The 11,818-nt window shown below is 35.2% G+C and overlaps 1 pseudogene; it reads right to left on the minus strand.

The window, feature by feature from the left end:
• Positions 1-11,109: 11,109 nt before the first annotated feature.
• Positions 11,110-11,583, minus strand: LOC149022947 (basic blue protein pseudogene; annotated as a pseudogene).
• Positions 11,584-11,818: the final 235 nt, after the last annotated feature.

The following is an 11,818-nucleotide window of genomic DNA, read 5'->3' on the forward strand; positions in this document are numbered from 1 at the left end:
TTTACATGCAGAGAAGGATTGGAATTACCCTTTGTGTGCTTCTATTGATTTTTGTAATGGAACTTGCTTTAGTTACAATCTCTTACTTTGTCAGGGGATGATAACTTTCTTGACTGAGGTACACTTGATCTTTAAAATGGTTCACAAACTTATTTTGACCTATGAGAATTAGACTAATACAGGAGGAATTGAATTTGAGAACGTGCCCTGTCGGAAGATGAGTGTTTCTTTTCCTTTCTTAAAGAGACATGGCAACCTAGATTGCAAAAAGTGGACAACTTTGCAGCTTTTCTGGATTTTGTTTAATCCTGTAGGATATGTAGAATGGTCGAAATTTCATTCTCAAAAGGAAACCCAGTAGTTGTTCTTTTCGTTCTTCTAGATAATGGAACTTTGTATCCAGATGAAGCTCAAATAATGTAAGCATCTTTTCTTTTCTTGCACTGGGCTTTTGGGTTTTATAATCCTAGGATGAATTAAAATCTTAGTTAGGTCAGATTGTTTTATAATCTATCAACTATTGATTTGTTTAGATTGTTTAGACTGTTCAAAAAACATGTCATTGACGTATTTAGAGCAGAAATGGGAACACACGTTTAGGAAAGCCATAGTCACAGAGTTGATAATTACTTTAGAAAGTTAATAGAAAGCAAAAGTACAGTTCTTCAGATCCCTTTTTTTATCCTTATATATTCCACCATCATTACATGTTAATGTCTTCTCCTAAGAAACTTCTTAACCTTCTAGTGGTGTCCACACCTTTTTGTAAAGTCAGGTTTCCACTTGGAACTACTTCTTTTCTCCCCCATAAATCAAGCCATAAAATATTCAGAATAGCATTTTGGTGCACTAATCAAGGAATCAAAGTTGACAAGATGTGGTTTAAATTCTTTATAAAAAATTTCATCAGAAAACTTGACATGGTGGGTGGAAAAAGAATACATAATGAGAGGGGATGAAGTAGGTCCCTGACTGGGTTAATGATTCTACAGAACATCCCTTAAATCTAAGGCAAGGTATTAATTCCTGCTGAATGCTATTCTCTGTAATCTCACATCAATAATTGAGAAAAGAGGGGGGGGGGGGGGGAATCTGAGAAACCTATCTGATATCATGTATATGGGGGTTGAATCAATGGTAGCAAAGAAGCTAGCCCTGATGATGCCAGAGTTAAACCTCTTATGGTCAATAGGAGATGACACCTTCTAAAGTACCCATGATTTGTTTTCTTCTTTTTTGTGTCATCTTTAAAAATAAGAAGAGATTAAGCTGCAAGCAAAAAGAACTTTTCTTCTTAGGCATTGGTTGATACTAAACTAGGCTTCTTTTTGCAATAGTGTTACCTATGATAGATGATTTGTATGTTTTGGAAGTGGATAAGACCTAATGACCAATAACATATGATTATGAGCTAACCACAGGAGTAGAGACATCTTTTCACCTTTTGGCCTCCAGACAGCTTTGTTGTTACACATTTGACTAATCGAAAAATCCAGTTTTAGATGAGTAGATTATAATTGTTTGACTATAAACTAAGATTTGAGAGCATTATTAGAAAACACTTGACAAATAAAACCTACTTTACTTTCCCTATGGTATTTGACTAAGCACAGTTCACCACCCTATAATACTTGAGAGGACAACCCCCTACATTTTGGTAAGTTTTGCTTCTTTTTTCAGCTTTAGCTACTGAGCATGACCATTACCTAGAATTCAAATAGGCAGGATATGGCCCACTTTGAGATTGTCAGTGTGATTATAAATTTGTTCTCTTGAAATTGACCTCTCACCAAATTGTATTATGGGCTTAACTCAATAGCAACCCAGAAAAAGATAATATGCCATGAGGCCAAAAGTAGTAAATCTCAGATTCTGAACCAGTTATAATGGGTTTGAACAGGATTGGTTTTCAGTTTTCTCAACTTGATTTGATTGGCCTTTATAATGTGTGGTCTATTCAGAAGATATTGTGCCATGGCCGTGGCTGGAATGCGTACCTAATTCAGGTGAATCCAGAGCATCTTCCTATCTGAACAAAACCCATTATTTGTCAAAAGAAAGTGGGGATCTCATTCTCACAGCTATATAGAGAGAGAAGATCAGTTTTTCAACTTGTATTTTTTTTCTTGTTTTTTTAGGGGTAAGAATCAACTTGCAGTGTTACTGTCAGCATTTTATGCTTTTGGAAGCGATTCCTTGGACTTTAAACCCGGCTTTGTAATTCCCTAGTCATATCAAAATGAGAGTTAATTTCAATCCCCCAAAAAAGAAAGAACAAGAAAAAGAAGCATTGAGACTTCCGTGGATGTATTATTCATGACGTAAGGGCCTGTTTGGTTACGTGAATCTGGAGATTTTAAATATATAGAGATTTCAAATCTATGGAGTCATAATTTATAAAATTAACTTTTTGGTTAACTGAATATGTGGATTCATTAACGATTTTTGTGAATGGGTAAATGTTTAGTGTCTCTGGATTTCACCCCATACCCATAAATCTACAGATTCACGTTTTTAGTGTAAAAAGATGAATCTTTAGATTTCACGAATCTAGAGGTTTTCACAACCAAACGGGTATAAATCTCGCATTTATGAATCCAGAGATTTCAAATCTCTAGATTCATGTAACCAAACCGGCCCTAAGACAATTTTTCTGCCGTAAATATGAACGGTTTTACCCAAAAGAAAATAATAATAATAAAAAATCTTAGCAAAACTTTTGTTAAGATTTGGGTAAAAGTAAAATTCATTCTTAATATTAAGCCAGTAAAAGGGAATCTAAATTGAATTCTTCTCAGTCTTTTACTAAAAAAGAGGAATTTATTTTTAGATATGAGCATCCAATCATGTGAGTTAGTAAAAGGGATGGCACTACAATCCATCTCTAGATGGGTGGGGGAACTTCAACTCTCACCAACCATGTCTTCAACTCAAGAAAGACATGATAGACCTAATGAAAATATCAATATATGCATATGTTATGGCATAAAAAATATACATGTGCCTATTTTGTTCTTTGCAAAGGCGTATATAACTCATGGGTAGATGGAGCAATTTGGAGTATTAAAGTTATAGGAAATGGAAAAATACAACACATGAATAAAGAGAGTCCCAACAAAGAGACAAAGGCACACGTTTTAATTCATGGAATCCAACAAAAATTCAAATTTAAAAATCAGCAGCAAATCTAGTGCAAGAGATATGGTGTAATGATGAGGATTTGTACCTGTCTTAGCTCCTATGTCAGTCATAAACTGCAAGTCTGCAACATGCATACATGTTGTAAGTTTGTAACTGCATTTTTGAAATTTTATAAAAAACTTAAAAAAAACAGTTCCCGAAGACTTTTAACTTTGAGGGTATAACAGTTCCCGAGGACTTCTACCTCTGAATATATTCACTTATGATTGAAACACCGGACACCCACATGTGAAAAGGCCTCAAATGTGCCTGTGATTTTGGTTTGCTTAACTGGAAGTTCCTGGGTTGACAATGGGTGACAATGGGGTGGAGGCTTAACCGCTGGAAGAAGAAAATACAACATCTAGAGTATATCACTCCTGATTCTTTGGCATTTGATGAGATGATTTGCCCCTCTTCAGGTTTCATATTTGAAACTCAAAAAAAATTGCAAGCCACTTGAGAACTCTGATTTGTACCAAGAACTATTATATGTACTTTCAAAGAAATTCAAACTCGTGATCTTTTCACCAAAAAGTATTGATTGTTGTGGACTAAATCAACACTGACTGAAATTCTACTCTTATTAATTACAACAGTAACTAATGCACAAGACTTCCACCACTAATCTTTGAAGAGAAACATGGCCTTTATCCAACGGTTGGAAGGACAAGATCGGACGTTGGGGATTTGAATCCTTATTTTCCAACTCCAGTTCATAATTGTTGAGTCTTAAGTTGATCAAATTGCATCATACACAGACATGTATAGAAAAAGTTACTAAGAGCCCTAACCCATATGAAAGCTGGACAGTGTAGTAATGCAGATAAAGCAGCAGGAGACCTAGAAGGGAATGGAAAAGAGAAAAACTGAAAAAGAGCCATTGATGGAAATGACAAAAACACCCTTTAATGTACAGTCTTTGTCTTGAACAAATGACTAGTGCTAGTGGGGTCTTATGCCACCTATTATAGAGACATGTCCTATGCAGCTATGCCTTCTTTCTCACAAGAAAAAGAGAGAGAGAGAGAGAGAGTTGCAGGTGATGGATGGCTTGATAGAGAGAATACGATGCTTCGCTTTGTGTGTTTTAATTTCTCATTTTCGTCTCTGAAAAGCAAAGCCAAAAAAATAAAGAGAACCAGCTTGCCATGAATGTGTTTTTTCCTTCTTAAAAGGGTTCTCTAAAGTCAAAGAAGGAGATTTCTTGAGCAACCGGCCAAGCTAGAAAAAGCTACCACTCCCTCCTCTCTCCTTCTCTCTCACTTGTACAAGTTTACTCTTGGCTTTATCTTTCAAGATTCTCTTGTTTCTTATCCATATTACAAGACTGCCCAAGGTCTTGCATGAATGTGGATTTAAGGCATTGCCCTTATGTTCTTCTGGTTTTGACCAATGCACCCCTAGTATTTTATTTCTTTTTCTTACTCTCTAACTTGTAAGTAGTTTCTCTTCTTTTGATTGAGAAGTTGATGCTAATTACTCACCAGTAAATGATCATTCTTCATGTATGTGTTTTCAATACATAATAGTGTTAGCTTCTTATATCGAGACAATAAAATCAAGGAGGTCTCAGGTTCGGGCTTCAGTCCCTCCATACCTTAACTAATTGTCAAGTACAAGTAAAATAAGAGGATACTCCATATATCTATAGGTTTGAGATTAAATTGTTCATATAAAATATAGAACTATTATTTCCTTCTTCAATATCAAACCTAGTAGAATTAGGGCAAGAGCCTCTGTTTATCAACTATTCCGATCGAGGAGATTGAAGTTACGACAATATAATTTGTTGAAAATTTTCTTCTCAATGTTGATATATTTTTTGCGACGGATGGAATCTTGAGACAAACTCCTTGAAGCTCATATCGATGATGCATGAATAGTTTAATTAAGATCTTGATGTAATATGGGTTTGATAGTAAAACAAGATGGATTTACTACTTGTACAGAATTTGTGAATTTAGTCTAATATTATTAAGGTAATTGTAATAGAGATTTCAATATAACCAAATAAATGTTGGGGCTTAAAAGGCATCACAATCAAAATTTCCAATCATGGATTTTTCCTAAAGAAACGGATACTTTAGTAATTTAAATGTAGGGCAATCTGGTGATTTGTGAAATATCTTGAAAACATTGTTGTGCATACGTTCTATTGTTAAGTTGGTGCTTGGTTCCTATCATCAACAAATGCGGTTCGAATTTCAGAACTTCCTTTCCACCTCAAGCTTCTCTCTTTCTTTCCTTCATAGCCCTGGTGTTCCAACTGGTTGATGGATATTGAAGTCTTCTGGGCTCTTTGGGGGGGTGGTTTCTAAGCGTTCCTGATTGCATGGCAGCAACTACAACATCAAGCGAAGGAAGCTCTCACAGATTACAAACTCTGCTCATGCTCTTTCTTGGGCTTCTCCTCATCATTCTTCTCCTAGCTCATCCTTCACACCAGTCCAGGATCTTAAACATGTCCATGGCAGCTTCTTCTTTACCAACAGAGAGGCTTCTCTCAGATTCATCCACCAACACCACTGCTTCTGCTACTACTACTACTTCTAAAACTACTAGATCTCAAACCACTATGAATTCGCATCCGCAACATAACACCAAGGCAACTCATACTTCTTCATCAAATTCTACTAGTAACCAGTTTGAAGCAGGTAAACATGAGGTCCCCAGTGGTCCAAACCCCATCTCCAACAGGTAGGTTAACAAAGCTTCGTCACCATCATCATCACTGCAGCTGTCATCGTCTTCATACACTTCTTCACTTTTTCTAGAAATGAATACCAAGTAGTACTTTTTCTTTCTTTTCTTTCTTTTTGCAGTATTTGTATGCACTCATTTTATATAGCATATAGGGCGATGTTTTGGTAGTGTTGTTACTCCAGAGATCTTTGAGGGAGAGAGAGGAATAGAAGATGAATTAATGTAAAAAATTTACAGTTTATCTATATGTATATGTGATTGGTTTGGTTCATATATTAATTAGTTTCTTAGTTAAGATATGTGCTTTATGAGAACCCAATTTCCTCAATCTTCTTTCATTCATATGGACATGGATCTCTATATTGTCATTAATTGATTATGAAAAGCATATCATGGAGTCTCCCCCCGCTCTTCTCTGTGTTCTTCCTTTTCCAATTTGCTTTACAGCTCTGAAGAATGATTCAGATCAGAGGACGACATGGAGATAAAGATGGCAGCATGAGCCACAGGCAGCAGTGTCAGATCTGCAAAATGACCACCTTTTGTTTTTGATTTTTGAGAAATTATTTGACAAGTTGTTTTGAGGTAGGTACTGCTTCTGCCTTCTCAGACCCAAAAGTCATGACTTGTGACTCATGATTTGGTAATTATAGTGCCACTCCCCTATTATTGAATCACCTATAAGTAATCATCATGTCCTCTTGATGGTCACAGGGAGAAACAAATATGAAAACTAAAGCATATATTTCTATCATTGAGGTCATAAAATAGACGATGGTGGTGTTGTTTTTCCAAATTTAGTCAACCATAAATCTGCTGCCCATCCAGAGAAATGATATTGTCATTGACTTTTATGTCAAGATCATGAGCTGATGATTGTGATTTTCCTTTGAATTAAATATTTCAACATTTTTATGATTCAATTTTCCTTTTGAAGTTTCTCCTTCAGTGCGGATATATTCTTAATTATATGTTCTCCCTTGATGTGTAAGCTCACTTTATCTTTTATTTCTCTCTAAGGAGAAATGAACTAGATATGGGAGTTCAAAGCAATATAGCTTATATATATCATCTGAAATTTCAATTTTAGGGTTACTAAACATATTCCTATTTTGTATGATGAAAGAAACATCATGAAGCTTTAAAGTTATATTTCCTTGAACTTTGTCAAGGATGTTATATATGCAAACTCTCATGGATTTGTTCTGGTGATGCCAATGTCATCATTCAGAATGTTCCAAAGCCAATGGGCCTAAACATGCATTGCTGAAGGTAGGCAATGAATAAGTCAGAGTTTTAAGCTCTTTGAAATGATGATTGGAAGTGTTTCTAATCGTTTTTGAATATTATTTGGTTTTTCTCTGAAGTATGTTTTTCCATATTTTGTTATGAACACTATCTCATGTATCTAAGAGTGAGGTAGCTAACAAATTTCTGTTGTAATCTTTGTTTCTTCTTCATTTTCATACTGAAATCATCATCATAACGTTGGACCATATGATGAAGTCTTTAGGTGAACAACATAAATCTCCTGGTACCTTTGTGTTTTTCATCAATTATGTATGCTCATCATGTAGCTTTTTAACAAGTGTTGGTTTTGGAAGGAAAATAAGTTTAAACAAACATCAATGGTAGATTGATGATGATGTTGCGTGGCTTGATTTGGTTCTATAATTTACGTATAAAACGTGGATTGTTAAATGGGTTGATTTGGTTAACCCAACTGGATGTGGTGAAATGAGTTGATCCATATACATTGGTTCCAACCCAAGGTAGGTGTCTCTCTGAGGTTAATGGGTACCTTTGGTGTCCTTAGCTAAGAGTGTCTCATTGAGACTTAATAGACACAATTGGTGTCTCTTGGGGAAGACGAGTCTCTTCCACTAAGAGTTGCACCTTCTCACCAAAAGGTTTCATTCCTCTATAAATAGAGGGTCATTTGTTTCACCTTCTCTCTCTCACACATAGAGAGACACACATTTTATATCAACTATGATGTCTGTTTTACAATTTGGGCACTAGCTTGAAAAACTCTGAGGGGCTATTAGTAGGCTAAGTGCTTGTTTACTAAAGAAAACTATTATGGCTCTTGTATCTTGGAGGCTAATTCGCATTCTACATGGAAGCACTACTAGGGGTGTCTACATATGGTCTTAAGCAAGTGTGTCCATCGGCGCACCTCAACCTAATCATCTTGCTATTCCCTTTTACACTTCTTTAATACAATTGCTATAAATAAGTCTGATCCCATTCTTCTCTTTTATTTACTACAACAAGACTTAGAATCTTTAGTAAGCCATTAGATCTAGTTCATATATATCTCCTTCCATCTCTTCTATGATGAAAGAAAAAAAAAGAAAGCAAGCGTTAACTAAAGGTCGAACATTTTGTTTATTCTGTTCCAGACAGTAAATTCATCGTCAAACCATAAGTTGAACCTGCAATCTTTTCTTCAACTCTTTTCTGTCACATTTATGTCAATTCAATGTTCATTTCCTTGTTGAAGTGTCCAGGGAAACCATAAATGAAATAGCTATGAATCAAGTCTGCTACTGAAGATCTGAAAACCTGAGGAAACTTCACAATTGTTATAGCCTTGGATATCGACCTTGCCACATTATGTATGAAGGGATCATAGTTGAAAACTAAATCACAAGAACACGTCAATTTGGCTATCTAATCTGAAACAACACTAATGCAAAATAGTTTAATTTGGTGATGGCCTTGTTATCTTTCCAAGTTTGTCACCTACCATAAGTGTCTTCCCAGTAGGTCGACCCCTAAAATTGAATTCTCAGCTTGAGCTATCACCAACCATGTAAGTAGCAGCATCTACAATCGTGGATGAGATCAGAATGCAAAGCAGATGAGGGACTTTTTATATATCGCGAAACAAGCTGAGTTCCCTCTTGCAAAGATAGTGAAGGCCAAGTTTATAAGGGTGGCCTAAGCTTTGTGCCAAAATTTATTTTTGAGGAGCCCAAATTGCATTCGGATTCATTATCCGACAGCCAAGATTATCTCGAGAGATGTATAATTTTGATTATGTCTCACTTTAAGTTTTTGATACAAATATGTAATTCTCCTCTCTCTCTAACTGGTATTTTGAAAATTGAAATTAATAAATTGTTGGTGGCCATGAGTTTTCTTCCCTTTAATGGTTTCCCATGTAAAATCTTGTGTCACTATGTTATATTTTTCTTCTTTTTCCCCCTAAAATGTCTGTTATCGCTGTCAATTGGATTGAGTTGAATTGCCTAGTCCTTCGGTAAACTTCATGAGGAAATCGGGATTACAAACAATGTTGTCGTTGCATGAGATGTTTTTTTTGTCATCATCAAACCAGTTACAAGGATTAGAGGCTCATAATCCAAGGGATAGGAAGGGGGTGGGAAGAGAAGGTGTGGAGGGACGGAGGTTCGAATCTAAGACTTCCTTGTCCTTATTGTCTTTCTATAGAAAGTTGCCACTATGATAGAAGTAAGTCCAGTTACATGAGCTTTAAAGTTAAAGAAATTGGTCCAATTGATGGTTTATTTATAAAGAACTTGAGGAAATCTTTAAAAATATAAACTTAATTTGTGAGTTTTATTTCACTAAATGTCCATTAATGGCTTCTAAGTTTTGACATTAAAAACAACTTAATTTATGAGATTTTCTTTCAATAAATATCAATTAATGACTATAATGATTTGATTCCTTTGGTAAATCATAAATTTATTCATGACAACATGAAAATTGAGGAAGAAAAACAAAAATAGGTCAACCCATGTTATTTGCTAATGACAAGAGACTTCCCTTAGGAAAGAATCAGCTAATAGCATTTCCTCTCTTCTAAAAGTAAAGGAAAATTGTACTTACTGAGAAAAATAAAGAAAATCTTGCTTGATGAACCATTGAAATTCCTAAGCGATATTGATAGTCCATGGATGACAATATTTATGAAGTTCACGTAGAGCTTAATTACATGACAGTTGATGCTAGGATACATAAAGTATAAGTGTTAAATTTATATCACATTCAGGTTCGACAGATTCAGAGATGGCAATCTAAATGGTCAAGGGCCTATTCTGGGTTTCATGGAATGTAGAAGATTTAGTTGTAGAAATTTGAGTTCAGCTGGAAGGATTACATTGGAACACTATGTTTGTGAGTTGAACTTTTGTCTAGATTTCTTGGCCGGATTTATGCAATTCACATAAGAAATTCATTTATGTTAGGAAAACCCTTATATGTGCAGTGGAATCAAGCATAAAATTAGAGACAAGAGACAAAGATTTTACTTCGTTTGGTCAAGTGATCTACATCGATCCAAGGAAGGGTCGAATGGATTCAAGATAATAAGTACAACTAAATCAATGTAAAGTTGGGTACAAAGGAACTCTCAAATAACATATACAACTTCTTAAAAAGAACCCTCAAGAGATCAATAAAAAAGACATGGCATTACAACCGAAACACCATAGAACAATCTCACCTAGAAATGTACAACAATAGCACGAAACCAAATATTAAAGGCTAGAACACCATCGAATCATAGAGAAAACGAAACACCAAGCCTCAAACCAGAGAGCAAGAGAGATAGAGAAGAATCATATCTCGGAGAGAGAGAACCCAATGTAGATTATAAAATGACTTATGAAACCCTAAACATGAAATAGGGGTTTATATATACAACACTAGTAAGGACAAAAATGCCCCTCTAAATCAAAACAAATCACAAGTAAACCACTTGAATAGAAAATGACCAATATGACCCTGTTAAGAGAGAGCTTCAAACAATTTACATCCTCTTTATTTACTAGCCGCTATCTCCACCATATCTCTGGGATGATGCCCATGGGAAGAAACATTAAAGAATATAATCTCGTAATTCAATTTATTAACAAAACATAGATACTTCACAAGCCACCTAAATCTTGTTGGAAAAATCATCCATAGCAATGTACATATATACAAAATGATTGGCTAAGAAAACAAAGTAAATACAAGACTATTGAAGATTTTTAAAATTTTAAACCAAGTTTTTAATCTCAGCCAATCATTTAGTAGAATGATTTTTTCCCGATCTTGTTCAGCTCTTCCATCTCTCGTATGACAAGAATATTGTTCACCAAACATTAACATTTTCTTTATTCAGTTCCAGTACAGTCTAGATAAACAGCAACTCCAAACTTTATCATCAAACCACAAGTTGGACATGTAATCTGTTCTTCAACTCTTTTATGTGACATTTATGTCAATCTTCATTTGCTTCTCACAGTGCCCAGGAAAAGTACAAATGAAATAGTTATGTCCTTCAACTTCCAGTTCAATCGTATCATTTCCGCTAGTGTGGATCTTAGAGTCTGGGGGAATTACTGAACATTCTTCGTAGCCATGGATATCCACCATCACCAAATTGTGTACAGATGGTTCATACTTGAAAACTAAATCACAAAAACACATCAATTCAGTTAGCTATCTAGTCTGAATCGACACAAACGCAGAAAAAGTTAATCTGGTGATGGTTCATGTTATCTTACCAAGTTTGTCACCTTTGTGGAAGGTCTTCCCAGTAGGCCAATCCACAACACCAAAATTCCAGCCTGCGCTATCACCAACCATGTAAGTAGCAGCATCAGTAATCTTGAATGAGATCAGAATGCAAAGCAGAAGCGTGACTGCTGTTGCACTGACTAGTCCTTGGGTAGCCATGTAATACTTCACAAGGAAAGAAGGAGAGAACGAAATCAGTTGTCTTTGAGATTCAAAGTTGAAGAAATGGGTCCAAATTGGTGGTCTTTATAAAAGGATTTCGGGAAATCTGGAAAATCTGGAAAATCAGAAACTTAATTTCTGGGCTTTAATCTTCAGTAAATATCAATTAATGACAAATTGATATCAATTAATGACAAAAAAATAAATATCAATTAATGACAAAAATATATGA

The sequence above is a fragment of the Hakea prostrata genome, chromosome 3 (genome assembly GCF_041222555.1).
Source record: "Hakea prostrata isolate BN-2017 chromosome 3, UWA_Hpros_2, whole genome shotgun sequence".
NCBI lineage: Eukaryota > Viridiplantae > Streptophyta > Magnoliopsida > Proteales > Proteaceae > Hakea > Hakea prostrata.